Genomic DNA, 17,262 nt, shown 5'->3' on the forward strand with positions numbered 1-17,262 from the left:
AATAATACAATTTATTAGTGGGATATTTCAACTAAAAATGTGTTTATAAAATGAGCAAGTGCCTACAATTTTCAATTTTGGTTTACCTTGCAGTTGCCGGTAGCGAATTGATCAAGTCCGACTAAAGACCCTCTATTACTTGGTTGAACTTTATCATAATCTTTGTGGTCAGAAAATGTCAAGGCTAATTAGTCCCTGCTTTTTCAAATTTGTTTCGTGTATGCTTGCAAAAGACTTGACAATGATTGAGGTTGTTGCTCGTTTGAGGCAGGATTTTGCGTGCCGGTTGTTCGGTGTTCCGTTGGCCAATATGTCTCGGGTATAGGGGTCATTGGCCTGCCATGTTGCGAGCTTAATATCGTATGTGATGGTGAGCCCGTTAGTCGGTGTGCCTGCTAGTCGTTGCTCTAGGTGTTCCTCGTCTACAGATGGGCCGTGGGTCGGGTTTCAGGATAGCATGTCCGGCACCTCGTTTTTTACGCCAGGCACATGCGTGGTTTGGTAGTCCAGATTAGCCAGCTGTAGCGCCCACCTGGTTAACTTGGAATTTGTATTTTTGGCTTGGTGGAGCCATGTGAGGGTCGAGTTGTCTGTGCATAGGTAAAAACAGCAGGCTTCCAAGTATGGTCTAAACTTGTCGGTTGTCCAGATTATCGCGAGGCACTCGCGTTCAACCGCGGCGTACCACTAAACTTCTCGCTTATATCATCAGTATGGCATAGAATGCATAGTAAAGGCTGAAATAATAAAATTTATTAGTGGGATAGTTCAAGTAAAAATGTGTTTATATAATGAGCAAGTAGCCTACAATTTTCAATTTTCATTTTGATTTTACCTTGCTGGCCTGTGAATTCATGAAGTCAGACTTAAGACACTCCATCACTTCTTTGAACTTTATCATAATCTTTGGGGTCAGAAAATGTCAAGGTTAATAGTCCCTGCTTTTTCAAATTTGTTTCTTTATCCTTACAAAAGACTTGACAGTTGACAATGGCTGCACGTCCTCCCAAATGACGTGGTTCTAAAGCAGAATAGTTTTCATCACCAAACACAACCCATGGTAAAATATTTGCTTTGTACGCTCTTGCTGTATCCGGTATTCCATCCCATTCTCCAGTCTACTGGTTCATTACTTTATTCATTTCATTATTATCCGAATTGGTTACACTGCAATTATGAAAGTCTCAATTATTTTATTTTAATAAAAATAAACAATTATAATAACATACTTTAAAAACATGTTATTTGAAATGTTATCCAAGTGCCCGCGGTATTTCAACCAGGGACCAACAGCAGAAATATGATCAGTTGTACATTTTCCTTTCACCTATTAAAAAGGTATAAAATATTATTATATCCTAAGTAAAAAATATAGAAATTATAATATGTATTTCATTAAAGTTAAACATACTTTACTATAAATATATATTAATATTAACTCGAGATAATGAAAACTGTTCACGAGTCCTAAAAATCTAGTAGGGTGAAATATATTTCAAGAGGCCCCATATTTTAATAACTAGGATTATTATTATTACTATTATTATTATTATTATTATTTTTTTTTTTATTAATAATACCCTCGGCAACATGGGCCATTGGGTTTAAAATGAGAAATATATTATATAAAAAAAAATTACATGAATTGTATGATGTTGGTAATGGATTGAGGATTGTTGTTTAATATTTCTGAAAGTGATGATTCGGGCAGGTTGAAACTTGTACGGGTACTAAAATATGTTGGGAAATCGGTGAGGATGTGTTTAATGGTTACTTGAACACCGCAGGTTGTGCATATTGGAGGCTCTTCCCTGGACATTAGAAAACTGTGTGAGATTTTTGTGTGTACTATTCTCAGTCTGGTTATTATTACTTAGAATTTTTTATGGATTTCGAAGGGAAATGTCCAATTTTCAGTGTTATGTTTTATGTGGTTTAATTTTGTGTAATAAGATGTCCACTTTTGATTCCATCTTTGTTGACATTCCTTTATTATAAGTATTCGTATGTCACTGGAAGAAGAGATGTTTATGGACGATGATAGAGGTGATGTGATAGCATTTTTGCAGCGAGATCAGCGAGTTCATTTTCTTTTATGTTGGAATGTCCGGGGATCCAAAAGAGTTTGATTTTGATGTTATTGTGGTATTGTAAAGTGTAGATTTTGTTCTGGATATGAAGGCCAATGTCTGAAGGATTATATGTGTTTTTTATGTTGTTGATCGCACTAAGAGTGTAGTGTTTGTTCCATGACAGTAACATATTGTAAATATGTGAATGGAACATAACCTATAAAAGGAGTTATTACGAATTGTCAGTCTTGTGTCATGTTACTTATTATAATGTATTATTTTGTATTATGTTTAAAACTGTTAATATAAATGACCTTATGGTATAAGTGTCAGAATGTTTTAATTAATTATATATATATATATTAACAATCATCATCCTACAAATATTACAATGGCGACGAAGTATTGACTTATTCGCGGGTGTCGAATTGTGAAGTATTGCCAGTATTGGAAATTTGGAACACGTGATCAATAATCGTTAAGTCAAAATGTCAAGTGAACACGATTCTTCTCAAGTCGGAAGTAATGTTCTTGGTGTTGGTAATAGCCGTTTTTGCATAGGGAAAATGTCGGAATTACGTTTATAGGATGATGATTTTAATGCGAGGGTTGAAAGGTTCTAGTTATATGTTAATTAATAAGCATAAGCAAAAGTTAATGTTTCTAACGTTATAGGGAATGATGGATATTCCTTAGTTCGTGACTTATGTACGCCTAAAAAACCTTTGGATCTTAGTTATGATGATCTTAAACAGTCGTTGTCGGATTATATTAATCCTAAACCGAATTTAATAACAGAACGTTATAAATTCAAAGAGCGTAAACAGGCAGCTGATGAGTCTATTATTCAGTTTGCCACAGCACTCAAGAAGATGTCTGAGTTTTGTGGATTTGCTACCAGTTTGAATGAATCTTTGCGTGATCAATTCATTTGGGGCGTTAAAGACAATAATATTAAGAAAAAACTATTATCAGAAGGAACGATAACTTTTAAAAAGTGTGTGGAATTGGGACTTGCAATGGAATCAGCAAGTAATGACGTCACAAAATTGGATCAACATCATGCAGTTAATTATCATAAGCAGCTCAAGAGTAAGAAGTATCAAAACAACGTCGGGAACAGGATACCACCAACCAAAGATAATGGGAAGGTTACTACATAAAATGTCAATGGTAAAATGGATATGGTTTGTTATTGTTGTGGGACAAAGGGTCACACAAAGCCATTTTGTAAGTATAAATCATATTCATGTTCAAATTGTTCTAAGTTAGGTCATTTAAAAAAAGTGTGTAAGGCTAAGGTAAAAAAAGTTAATAATTTAGAACAATGTGATGTCGATTTAAACCTGGACAATTTATACAATTTAGAAACTGTAAATGTAAATTATGTTCAACCTTATTGTGTGAAATTGAGTGTTCAGGATAAAATTGTGGAGTTTCAAATAGATACTGGGTCGAGTATGACGGTTATAAATGTTTATGATTTAAAAATTTATGAGATTGAAAATTTGAACAGATTGGAACAATCTAATGTACGGTTGAAAACTTATAACAATACTGTTATTGTGCCTTTAGGTGTATTAAAAGTTAGAGCTCAATATAACAATGTTTGTAAAGAATTGGAAATGGTTGTTGTTAAAGAGGGTGGTCCTCCAATTCTTGGTCGAGAATGGTTGACTGAGTTAAGTATTCCGATGTTTTCTGGTACTTACTCATTATGTAAGTTAACATCATACCAGAATGTAGTACAAACTTTTCCGTCTGTGTTTAATGATATTTTGGGTTGTTATAAGTACAAAATGTTTGATTTAATTCTTAAGAAAGATTTTAAACCTGTTTTCCTTAAGAGGACGCTACACCCGCATGTGTTGTCTCCGTCTTACAAGAACGTAACATTGCAAAAACTGTTTCGCGCGGGAAAAAACCGAAAAGGCTACAGTCATAACTAAGAAACGAAATTCTCACCACAGATAAAAGGGAATCTCGACTGTGCAACGTTGTTTTTATTTTTTTGATATTATAACTGAAATAAAAGTTATTCGATTTTGAAAAACGCAAAATTAATGAATTTTGAAACAATAAGAACTTTTTTTCTATTTGTGATATCGAAAAATTGAAAACAACGTTGCACAGTAAATGTTCTCCTTATTATGTGGTGAAAATTTCGTTTCTTAGTTATAACTGTAGCCTTCTCGGTTCTTTCCCGTGCGAAACAGTTTTTGCAATGTTACGCACTTGTAAGACGGAGACAACACATGCGGGTGTAGCGTCCTCTTAAACCTAGAGTATTACCATTTGCCTTAAAAGGTAAAGTTAGCGATGAGATTGATAGACTAGTGAATACAAATTTGTTAATGCCTGTAGTAACTTCAGATTGGGGTACGCCTATAGTTCCTGTAATAAAAAGTGATGGGAATATAAGATTATGTGGCGATTATAAGGTTACACTTAACAAGTATTTAGAAATAGATAGATATCCTATTCAAAGAGTAGCTGATCTAATGAATGTGTTTCAGGGGGCTGTAAAATTTTGTTCGTTAGATTTGTGCCAAGCGTATCAGCAGTTGGTACTTAGTGAAGAGAGTAAAAAACTAACAACTATATCTACTCATAAAGGATTGTTTATGTTTAATCGATTACCATATGGTATATCCTCAGCTCCAGGGTTATTACAGAGAGAAATGGAAAAATTATTAAGTGGCATAACAGGCACTGTGTGTTTTTACGATGATATTGTAATAGCTGGGAAAGATGACAAAGAGTTAAGTGAAAGATTGTATAGAGTTTTAGATAAACTTTCTTCGGCAGGGTTAACGGTAAAGAAAGAAAAATGTAATTTTTTTAGCGACCATGTTACATTTTTAGGCTATAAGGTAGATAAAAATGGTCTCCATATACCTGATGAAAGGATTAAAGCAATTAATAATGTGGCAATACCTAAAAGTACACATGATGTTAAAGCTTTTTTAGGTTTGGTTAATTACTACGGTAAATTTGTAGAAAATATGTCTACTATTGCTGGTCCGTTATATGCATTGTTAAAGAATAATACACAATTTGTGTGGAAAGCAAATCAAAGTAAAGTATTTTCTAAAATTAAGGAGTCTATTTTATCCAATAAGGTTTTGGTACATTATAACCCAAATTTGGAATTAATTGTAGCTAGCGATGCTAGTCCTTTTGGTGTGGGTGCTGTACTATCACATATAATGCCAGATGGATCAGAGAAGCCTATTGCTTTTGCTTCTAGAACGTTGAATGCATCTGAAAAGAATTATGCGCAAATTGATAAGGAGGCCCTTGCCTTGGTTTTTGCTATTAAATATTTCCATCAGTTTGTGTATGGAAGGAAATTTATTTTGAGGACTGACCACAAGCCTTTAGTCAGTATTTTTGGTGAAAAGAAAGGAATCCCTCTTATGTCAGCACATAGACTACAGCGATATGCTATATTTTTATCCGGTTATACTTATAAAATAGAATTTATTAAAGGTCTAGAGAACGGTAATGCTGATGCTCTATCAAGATTGCCTTTAAGTGTAACTGGTAGTAATGATGTAGAGTGTGATAATTTTTTCATTAATATGGTAACTACTAGTATTAAGGTCTTGGGGATTTAGATATTTGTAACGAAATAAAAAAAGATGTTGTTTTGCGTGATGTGTTTATTAAAGTGTTTACTGGGAATTGGCCTGGTGACATTAAGGATGTTACACTAGATCTTAAACCATTTTATAGTAGGAGACTGGAATTGTCTATCGAGCAAGGTTGTTTGATGTGGGGACATAGATTGATTATTCCTCCAAAGTATAGGAAACAATTGTTGCAGGAATTGCATAGTACACTTATGGGTACTGTCAAGATGAAAGCGTTGGCTAGATCGTATATATGGTGGCCAGGTATGGATTCTGAAATTGAATGTATTACTAAAGAGTGTAAAGAATGTTTAATTCTTAGTGATAGTCCACCTAAGAGTGTGTTACATAATTGGCCTTGGCCTGAAGGTCCTGCACAAAGAATCCATTTAGATTTTTTAGGACCTGTTAAGGGTATGACATTCATAGTTATTTTAGATGCATATTCAAAGTGGGTTTTTGTGAAAAGAATGTTAAATATAACATCTAATTCTACTATTATGGTTTTGAGAGAGTATTTTGCAACTTGCAGGGGTATACCTGCAAAATTAGTATCTGATAATGGTCCTTCTTTGTGTTCTGTTGAGTTTGAAAAATTTCTTAAAAACAATGGTGTTTTTCACATTAAAACTGCTCCATATATCAAGCGGTGCAGCAGAGAATTTAGTAAGGACATTCAAAAATTACCTAAAGAAAGTAATTTCTAGTACTAATAGCAAAAATTGTATTGATACTAATGTGTTAAAATTTATTTTGTCTTATAATAGCACAAAGCACTGTTCTACTGGTTTTAGTCCTGCTCAATTGCATATTGGGCGTTCTTTATTTACATCCTATGATAGGTTAACACCTTTTGCTAAAGTTAATTATGAAAAAAGTTTAGATAAAAATAAAAATTGGTATAGAGGTAATAGGAATAAAGAGTATATCGTTGGTGATTTAGTAATGTGTAGGAATTATACTGGAGGTGATGAATGGGTACAAGCAGTTATATTACAGAAATTATCTCCTGTTACTTATGACTTGAGATTAGGTGATGGTAGAATTTGGAAGAGACATGTGAATCAGATTATAGATTGTTGGTTAGTTGTTGAAAAAGAGGTGAGTACAGATCAAAACATTAATTTGGAGAAAGAAGAGTTAAATGAGGAAAAATTGGAGGTAGTTGAAGAGTTAGAAAAGAATGTTTTAGATTCTCAAGAGGATAGGGTGTCAACTCAGGATAAGGATAATTGTGTTAGTATTGAAAGACCTAAGCGAGTAAAGCGTACTCCTAATAAACTGAATTTGTAAAATAATAGGTTATTGTTATAAATATTTTTTTTAATTGTCGCTATTATAAATATCTATATTTTGTTATATTATTTTATTTTATTTACTTATTTTGTGATTGTTAAATGAATATATTTATATTAATATGTATTTATACTAATATGTTATATGAATAGTATTTTTGTAATTAAGTTTGGAGGATCTGTAGTGTTTGTTCCATGACTGGAACATATTGTAAATATGTGAGTGGAACATAACCTATAAAAGGAGTTATTAAGAATTGTCAGTCTTGTGTCATGTTACTTATTATAATGTATTATTTTGTATTATGTTTAAAACTGTTAATATAAATGACCTTATGGTTTAAGTGTCAGAATGTTTTAATTAATTATATATATATATATATATATATATATATATATATATATATATATATATATATATATATATATATATATATATATATATATATATTAACAATCATCATCCTGCAAATATTACAAAGGGAGTCGGTGAAGATAATGGTGTCTTGTAGGTGATGATCGGATATTATCTCGAGTGCTTTTAAAATGGCTATTGATTCGGCTGTGAAAACTGAGCAAGAGTTAGGAAGTTTATATAAGAATTCCGCGTCATTCCAAATGACTGCAGCGCCGACACCGTCTTGGCTTTTGGAAGCATCCGTGTACATTTTTTCACTTGTGATATTTTGTATTGTGTGAAAATATTCGTTTTTGAGAATAACAGAGGGTGTTTCACCTTTTTCGAATATGGAGAGATTAGGGAGGGTTTCGATGAGATTTTTCCATTGGGGTGTCAGGGAGGGGGTAATAGTGAGTAATTTTGACATATCAATATTGTTCTCCTGGAGAAGTGATGGGAGTAATTGAAATAATGGTTTGAAGTCAAGAGAATATTATTATTATTAACTATTATTTACTATTATTATTATTATTAACCTAACCAACTATGGGTCTTTTTATTCAAAGTGTCCTATAGTTAACCGTCCGTTTGTAATACGTTACCTGAATATTATTTAGTTTTCTATTATCATTCAGATTGGTACTTATTATTCCCATTGTCGTAGTCAGCATTCATGATGGGTATTGGGTGTGTAGAGTACTGTATAGACTTTTCCCTCCCCAAATCCTAATCCTGGCTACGGCACTGCCTTCCCTGCGGACCACCACATGGTTAGATAAGTCATTAGAAGGTTAGTTTTATGTTAGGTGCCTTATAAACAATGGTAAGTTAAGCTTAAGTGATGATAGATGGGTGTAACTCGATTGGGAACGAATGTCACTTATCGGTGAATTTGTTTTTTTAGCCGAAAACCGAACAATTGCGAACGTTTTTTAAGCTACGTTTCCATTTATTTTTCAAAATTAAATATTAGATACAATTCGACGTTATGACTACGTTAGAAATTAAAATTAAATTATACAAAATAATAAGTAAAGTTTAAAACGGGGATTGATTAAAAAAAATTCGATACAAATACTATAATAATACTTTTCACTAAATGTTTGATAAGTCACAAGCAAATAAATTTAAATGGTTTTTCTGTATTCTTTTTTTCATCTAATTTTTTTTTTTTTTTTGGTAGGAATTTTCAGTTTTTTGTAAATATAAAATTAGATTCTTATGGATTTTATGATCGTTTTAAATTTGATTCAATTATAGATTTATCTTTTTTGACCATAGGATTATGTACTTTGTTTTAATAGAATTTATTATTGTCAATGTTTGTGCCTGTGTTTGTTTTAAAACTGAAAACATTGCGTGTGTTGGAAGGTGGGGGTTATAAAACTGACTTAAAATAATATATAATATAAAATATTTTTCATTATATAAATATAATTTACTAACAATGAATTTGTCAACGCTGTACGGAAAAAGGCTGCAGTTTAAAACGTTCGCAATCGTATATCGCCCTGTTAGACGATAGTCGATAGATGACTATCATCACTGGTCGTGACCTTTGCATTGATCTTTTTCTACTAACTACCAAGGTATACGACATTGTAAACATAACAACGAAAGATAATATTTAATAAGTGGATGTCGCTCTGCTGTACAATAGGTGGTGGGGTGGGCCTCTGACTAGGGTAGGTTAGATTTGAATGCAACGATAGGTATCATTGTATATGAAAAACGATTCTGAACGGAGATGATGATTGGTCAGTCTAGGATATATTATATTTAACTGTATTGCCATATATTCTATTTTGAAACAAATATTTTATTTTTCAATTAGGATGCATTTTGCATAAGGTTAATCAATTTCTCCAAAAATATTGCATGTAGTTATCATAATTCATAATACCTTATATTATCATAGATTTACATATATATTACCTGGTTAGGTTAGGTTATAGGTTTCATTAAAATTTAAAACTCTAACGCTCTAACATTTTTCCTATAATGACGCTTCAAATTTTCTCTATAGATATTTGGAGCAAAACTTTTGGAAAACTTAGTTTTGAATTTTATAATCTTAGATATAAATACAAACAATTTTATGAATTTTGAACTAGAAAACAATTTGCAAATATTCATGGTTTTGACGAACTTTTGTCAATATTTGAACTTCAAATGCTAATTTAAAAAAAATTGTGCCTATGTATTTTTACAATTTTTTTATCACTATAAGAATAAACTATGAGAAACGTTTCATTAAATTTTCAAGTATTTTGATAGGGCCAAAAAAATGTTATCGACACTTCAAAAAAAATTTTCAGAAAAATTGAAAATTTCAGTTATTTATAAATACCTCAAAAAAAAAATCAAAATATTTTGAAAATTAAACCATGTAAAGAAAATACCAATCTAAATAAGTGGTAAAATTTTCAAGTATCTACGACTTATGCTTTTAGAATAATTACAAATATTTAAAATCGTTTGAGGATAAATCGTTATCAGTACGCTTTTTCGTAAAAATTTAAAATTCAAACGCACTTAAAATTTTTCCTATAAAGATGCTTCGAGTTTTCTCTATAGCTACTTGAAGGAAAACTTACTGAAAACTAAGTGTTGTATTTTTAATCCTTAGTTATAAACACAAAAAATGTATGATTTTTTAACTTCAAATTTACTTGCAAATTTTCGCGTTTTTGACAGATTTCGTAAATATTTGAACTATAAACGCTTATAAAAAAAAATGGTGACTAACGATTTTTAATTTTTTTTAGCTACAATAAGAACAACTCATAAGAAACCTTGTATTAAATTTAGTTAAGTTTTTTTGGTAATCCAACATTTTTTTACCGACACTTCAAAAAATAATTCCCATAAAAATCGAAAATTTCAATGGTCTATATATAACTCAAAAAAGTCAAAAAAATTTGAAAATTAAACTGTATATAGATAACACTAACATAAACATTTGGTGAAAATTTCACGAACCGTTCTCCTCAGGAAAAATTTTTCGTATGATCCATTTCCTTATCACACTTATACCATGGTAATGACCACGTTCGTGGTTATTATTTTAAACCACATCACTTATCACGGTATTATATTATATTATATATAAATTGTGATTGTAGATTTATTAATTGCTGCCAAATGTCATGATTTTTGCGGGGAAATATGATTTATACGATTTACCCATCAATGTATTTCGTAAGACATTAAGGACCTGTTTTACAATCATAGTTTAAACCTCGGTTACGCTTGAACCACTGATTTTACCGGCCGAATTTGGTGGTTTAACCTGAGTTCAACTATTGTAATACGGGCCCTAAAATAAGAGCAATAAGAGGATAGTCAAAGCTGAACGTCGAAAATACCGCCTATTCATTGCATTTTATCTTATCGCATTAATTGGGTCATAAAAATAAAAGTTATTAATTTGTGGTTTTTTTATTTTTTATGTGTTCCTTCCTATAAAATCATGTTTTATTTGTGAATTGTATGGGATTGCAAAACGAGTTTATCACTAGTAAATATTGTTCTTTATTATTTGTTTAGTGTTTTCAAATTTTTTTTTTTTTTTTGTTCAAGCAATTAATAAATGTCAATAATATTATTCATCAATAATTTATTATTAACAAAATGTCTGTGAATAAAATGTTGTCTTGGGTGTTGTGCAGTGTACTAAACCATGAAATATGAAAATAGTAATATTTAAAATATAATATAATATTGCGATAAGGAAATGGATCATACCAAAAATTTTTCCTGCGAAGAACCGTTCGTGAAAATTTCAAGTAATTACGGTGATTAGTTTTTGAATTACAACCATAAAAAAAAAACACACACACATCATTGTATAATCAATACATTCATCACTTCGTTCAGAATCTAAAACTATATTGCCATTCAAAAAAGTAAAAACTTAAAAAATGATAATGATAAAAAATATTTAAAAATATAATTTTTTAATAAAAGCGTCGGTTTTTTTACAACTTGAAACTATGTAAAAAAATATTTTGAAAAAGTCAATACTTTTTAAATAATGAGTGTTGTTTGATAAAAGAATCACCTGTATATCATTGTATATTATTTTGTAGGTAATTATTTGTAATACAATAATAAAAACTGGAAAGTGGAGTAAAATATATAACAGAATATTCTGTCATAGATAATTTAGTCATTTAGCTATATTTTTGTTAATTTGAATAAATTATACGCTAAAATTTATAAAATATATTCGTATATTAAAAGCGCCCCTAAAAAAAAGTAGCGCCTCGGGCAACCGCCCGGTTCGCCCGTATCTTTTGCCAGCACTGCAGTAAGGCATAAATTCCCCAACCTGCGACCACGTATAATGTGTACCACAAATCCACAACTATAAGTTCATTAAGTTGTACTATTTATAGTAGGTACATTTATTTGTTTATTTTCTACTAATTTATCAGACTCCATACTCCACCGTCACCCTTTGACGAACTCTGTAGATTTATACTTTCGCAATACTGTAGGTGTGCTCGTGTTTGACAACATTATTCAATATTATCACTTATGGTTATCGATGTTTTGTAAATTGTAATAAATAAGATAAACAATTAAAAAGGTTGAACATGTACATAACAGTCAATAATAATATTGTATCTAATATTCGTAATAGGATATTATATACCAACTAACGTAAATCGTAATACGACTAATACAGTATAATACGTCATTTATAAGTTACAACTACCACATAACGAACAGATAATACCGGATATAATACCGTCTGAACTTTTCGAACCTTAGTCCCTTTGGTAATCGAACATAAAAATATGTTGAATTATATTTTAATACGCCTAATCACATTAAAATAAAGTAAAAGCACAATAGTCACACAAACACTAATAACAACAACAAGTAACAACACGTCAACACGCGCTGTTGTTTTTAAATAAGTCAAGGTGAATAAACACGGGGTTTATAAATTCAATACCCATATGTAGGTATATTAATGTACATTATATATATATATATATTATTTGTACACAAATATAAACTTTATAAACATGGGAAACAGGAAAACTATATCGCATCATAAATACATAATAAACCTACATACCTACGTAATTATAAATACCATATTGATTGTAAAGAATAAAAGTGGTTACGTACTTGTGTTGTGCTAATTGGTAATTAACAGCTACTTAATAATAACATCGATTTTTATTAATAGGTTAAAGAACAAATGTAATTTTGTCGATGATACCTAATAAAAAACTAATATGTATAATATATATCTTTGATATACATGTTATGCATATAGGTACATTATCAATTATACAGTGTTTCAGTTTATATTGTTCCGTAGAAACTTTGAGAATTGGATGTCAGAGAATTAAGTGGCATATACACTTTTTTGTGATATCAAAGATTATGAAGGGGGGGGGGGGGTAAATAAAAATTATACTACTTTTTTACTATTTTCGTATATAAATAATAAAATGAATAAAAAACTTATTACAGGAAAAAATGTCAATGAAGAAAGCAAAGATTTTAACCTTTGGGTGATGTTTAATCTAAATGCCAGATATGAATGATATGCTATAGTGGAAATGTGGAATACTTCTTTTACGTTGTGTGTATGCGGAATTTTTATAGTACTTTAAGACGAATTTACAGACTTACAGTGTATAACTTATCTTTAATATTCTGGTATTTGTTTACATACTATATTGACTTAAATCAATACATTTATTTCTATAGAAAACTATTGCTATATAATTATTAAATTATTAATATAACATATAACTGACAGATTCGATATTAATTTTTATAAACAAATAAATTGGTTTTTTCCACGTGGATTTCTTCCTATAGGTACATTCGTTATGTTTTTTTTTTTAAATTAAGTCATGAATAAATATCATTGAAAATAAAAATATTATGTAAAAAAAAAATATTATGTAAACATAATTTAAGCTGGGTTATGATTTATGTTCTATACACATTTGGAAGTTTTATATTAGTATGACTAGATTATATAATTAAAATAATAATTAATAAATATAATAAATTAATAAAAGTAATAAATATAATTTAACATGAATTAATAATTGATAAGATATTATGTTGATAGCACGATTAAAGATATATATAATATCTTTAATCATGGTTGATAGTAAGTAGCACGGTCTTAGAAGATCTTAGAAGACCGTGGTAAGTAGTAATGTTTGGTCGTTTGGAGCGCACTGCGCGCATGCCCGTGCGGAGTACTGGAGTGTGGTCCGCTCGTGATCCCGGACGGTTAAATCGAGAATAGAAATTGTCTAAATGTCTAATAGTCGTAGAAAGGCACCATAAATCATATATTATGACGTATATGACGTATATGACGTATGTGTGAACAGCGGCGTAGCCAGGATTTTTTTTCGGGGGGAGGGGGGGGGGCTGATCAATTTTTTACACAGCGGTGTAAAAATAAAAATTAAATATTATTTTATTTTATTTTTAATTTAATTTAAAAATTATTTAATTTTTAATATTATTAAAAAAATTAAATACCTATTAGCACGGCTGAAGCTAAGAAAACTAACAAAATAAAGATGGCAATTTAAAATTAGTAAAATACAATTTTAGACTTTTTGAGTGAATATTGTAGACCATTGAAATAATTTTTAAATTTTATTAACATTTCGGGGGGGGGGGCTGCAGCCCCCTCAGCCCTTCCCCTGGCTACGCCACTGTGTGTGAATATACTAAATAGATAGGTATTTAATTTATATACATTTAAGAAAAAAGGTATGTTTGTGGCATGAACCCTGGTCCCTTGGCCCTTCCCCAGCAATATTTTTCCTACATGCACCACTGCATGTCAAAATGCAAGTCTCATATTATTTAATAAAAATCAATAAACGACATAGCCCATAAGGTATAAACCTATATAATATCATAAATTTACAACCAATAGTTGATATAGTAAATATCTTGTAGGTATTCGTATTTAGTACCTAAACATTATTATGCACACTATACATAGAATGAGGACTCCTCATTGAGGAGTACTCATCGTCTCATACGGCTATACCTATTTATACATCCCCTCTGTATTCCATTTACTTGTTATTATTATGTGATTATGTAGGTATAAATAATTAAACAATACATAGTAAAATATATTAATACACATAAGCAGATCATACGTTTCCATTTTCCACAATGAATGGAAAGTGTAATATTATTGTATGACGTTAAACACGGGCGATAAGATTTTTACGCAATGACCTCCGCAAATATTCAATAGCTTAGAATACGTCGGACGTCTTCTGAGAATCGTCAAAAGACGTTCTAAATTAATGATTTATACATTATACAGGATGTTACAATATTTTAATTTATAATGATATTTCTACATAACATATTGTATTATTATTATTATTATTATTATTATTGTATAAATTATAATATTTATAAGTTATAATATATTTAGCTAAGGCATAATAAGGAATAAGGATCATAGTAAGGCATAGTAAGTATTATACTATATAAGTAGGTATTAAGTATTATAAGGATCACATAAATGTTATAAAAAATAAAAACTATACTCCCATCATCATGATTAATAAATCTTGAACATTAATACTTTCTATAATCATAGTCAAAATATATATTCTTAAGTTTTCATTAATTTTAAAAGGTCATATTATACAGAATACACTTATGTCAAATATAGAAATACGAATAAAAGACGTACTCTTACAGATTATAATATTACATAAGTTATAATCATAACACTATCATAGGCCATGACTTACAAGGTGTTCTCAACAATTATAGTGAGCGGATGTTTATATATTTATCTTATTATTTTTATTTTTTACATTCTAAACTAACACAGACTGCGGAATAGGAAAAAAAATTGTGTTTTTAAAACTTAATAAAGTTTCAAATCATTAAATTTAATATTACTTGATTGATCATATTTTCATAATCATAATGCCTTGGACTTAAAAGTGTATAATAGGTATTTTGTTTTTGCAATAAACATTACATCAAATATTCTTTAGAGTTACACTATGGAAAAAATGAAAAACGGGGGGTTGGCATCCGCAAGCAAATGTATTTTAAGAAACAAAAAAAAATTGGAATAATTATAATGTTAGAAAACACACTGAAGACTGCAGTAGTATATAATATCAAGCCAACCCATGACTGCAGTTCACAATCTTCAAATCATATACCGAAAGAATTATTTACAATTTTTAGTGCATTAAGAAATGAAGATTTATACAGTAGGCAGGCACTTAGTTGGAATGTTTTATCCACAAAAATTCATTAAAATCAATCTAATTGTTATAAATTAATTTTTCTATTTAACGAACTCCAGTTTATTTACAATAAATATAATTTATTAAATCAACACGATCGAACGATATTAAAACATTTAAATTGCCAACAATTTTAAAAATGAAGAAATAAGACTCGTAATTATGGACCACAATTAATTTTAAGATACTTATCAAATAGTATTGTACCTATATACATTAAAATTATAGAACAAATTTTGACCGGAGGACACATTATTTGCTGTGATTGACATTAGTTTTTATGAAATATTAGTAAAATACTAATATGACTTTAAAACCGTGTTCAACATTATGGCAATAATAATCATATGATATATATAATATTTAATGTATTAATGTATTTATTATAAATGCTAAAAAAAAAATATGTATTATTTTCTAATATATTCAGCATAGTATTAATAATTTCCTCATTAATTTTTAAATATTCTCTTTCATTGTTATGTTTACAATGTCGAATACCTTGATAATTAGTAGGAAAAGATCAATGTAAAGGTCACGACCAGTGCGAATGGAACGATTATGAACGGACCTATTCCCGTATCACGATTGCGAACGTTTTTAACTGCAGCCTTTTTTCGTACAGCGTTGACAATAGTTCATTGTTAGTAAATTATATTTATATAATAAAAAAGGTTTTATATTATATATTATTTTAAATCAGTTTTATAACCCCGTTTTAAACTTTACCTATTATTTTGTATAATTTAATTTTACTTTCTAACGTAGTCATAACGTCAAATTGTATAATTTATATCTAATATTTAATTTTTAAAAATAAACTTGGTAACGTAGCCTATAAACGTTCGCAATCGTTCGGTTTTCGGCTAAAAAAACAAATTCACCGATAAGTGACATTCGTTCCCAATCGTGTTACACCCATCTATCATCACTTGAGCTTAACTTACCATTGTTTATAGGGCATCTAACATAAACTAACCTTCTAATGACTTATTTAACCATGTGGTTGTCCGCAGGGAAGGCAGTGCTGTAGCCAGGGTTAGGATTTGGGGAGGGAAAAGTCTATACAGTACTCTTACACACCCAATACCCATCGTGAATGCTGACTACGACAATGTCCAATGGGTTTAATAAGTATCAATCTGAATGAAAATAGAAAAATAAATAATATTCGGGTAACGTATGAAAAACGGACGGTTATAGGTCACTTTGAATAAAAAGATCCATAGTTGGTTTCCGATATAAGTGTTTACTTATAAAGTTGTTCTTTTGATTGTTAACCTCTTAGACAAACATCTAGTTATTAAAATATGGGGCCTCTTGAAATATATTTCACCCTACTAGATTTTTAGGACTCGTGAACAGTTTTCATTATCTCGGGTTAATATTTATATATTTATAGACATAATGTTATCTATTTTAAAGATAAAGAATTTAAGCTGAGTAATCCATTTGGCGATGAACTACCACAAAAGGGATTTGATCCTGGTCAAGATACATACCAAGCCCAAACTAAAGATGGATTAACTGTAAATTTGGAAGTAAATTCCAAATCCAATCGCC

The 17,262-nt window shown here is 30.0% G+C and overlaps 2 protein-coding genes across 6 annotated transcripts in view; one reads left to right on the top strand and one right to left on the bottom strand.

Annotated features, from left to right (window-relative positions):
- The window catches only part of LOC107164176 (putative aconitate hydratase, mitochondrial), a 55,272-nt gene that overhangs the window by 24,587 nt on the left and 13,423 nt on the right, over positions 1 to 17,262 (top strand). Inside the window, exon 16 of one of the 2 annotated variants that reach the window (XM_089224423.1) lies at positions 12,899 to 13,216. The exons of the other annotated variant lie outside the window; for it this stretch is intronic. The gene's annotated coding sequence lies outside the window, so the exon portion shown is untranslated. Of the gene's footprint in view, positions 1 to 12,898; positions 13,217 to 17,262 lie in introns of those variants that run through there. 2 annotated transcript variants of the gene reach the window in all.
- LOC149056686 (putative aconitate hydratase, mitochondrial) overlaps positions 1 to 17,262 on the bottom strand; it is a 51,639-nt gene that overhangs the window by 19,240 nt on the left and 15,137 nt on the right. The window contains exons 14-17 of one of the 4 annotated variants that reach the window (XM_089224427.1): positions 1,230 to 1,327; positions 971 to 1,167; positions 836 to 904; positions 87 to 737 (exon numbers count right to left, since the gene is read on the bottom strand). The exons of 1 other annotated variant lie outside the window; for it this stretch is intronic. The gene's annotated coding sequence lies outside the window, so the exon portion shown is untranslated. Of the gene's footprint in view, positions 1 to 86; positions 738 to 835; positions 1,168 to 1,229; positions 1,328 to 17,262 lie in introns of all 4 variants that reach the window. 2 more of the 4 variants (XM_089224426.1, XM_089224428.1) reach the window with 2 other exon arrangements.

This window comes from Diuraphis noxia, unplaced genomic scaffold (assembly GCF_037042655.1).
Source record: "Diuraphis noxia isolate RWA-SAM2 unplaced genomic scaffold, SU_Dnox_SAM2 contig0003, whole genome shotgun sequence".
NCBI classification, from domain to species: domain Eukaryota; kingdom Metazoa; phylum Arthropoda; class Insecta; order Hemiptera; family Aphididae; genus Diuraphis; species Diuraphis noxia.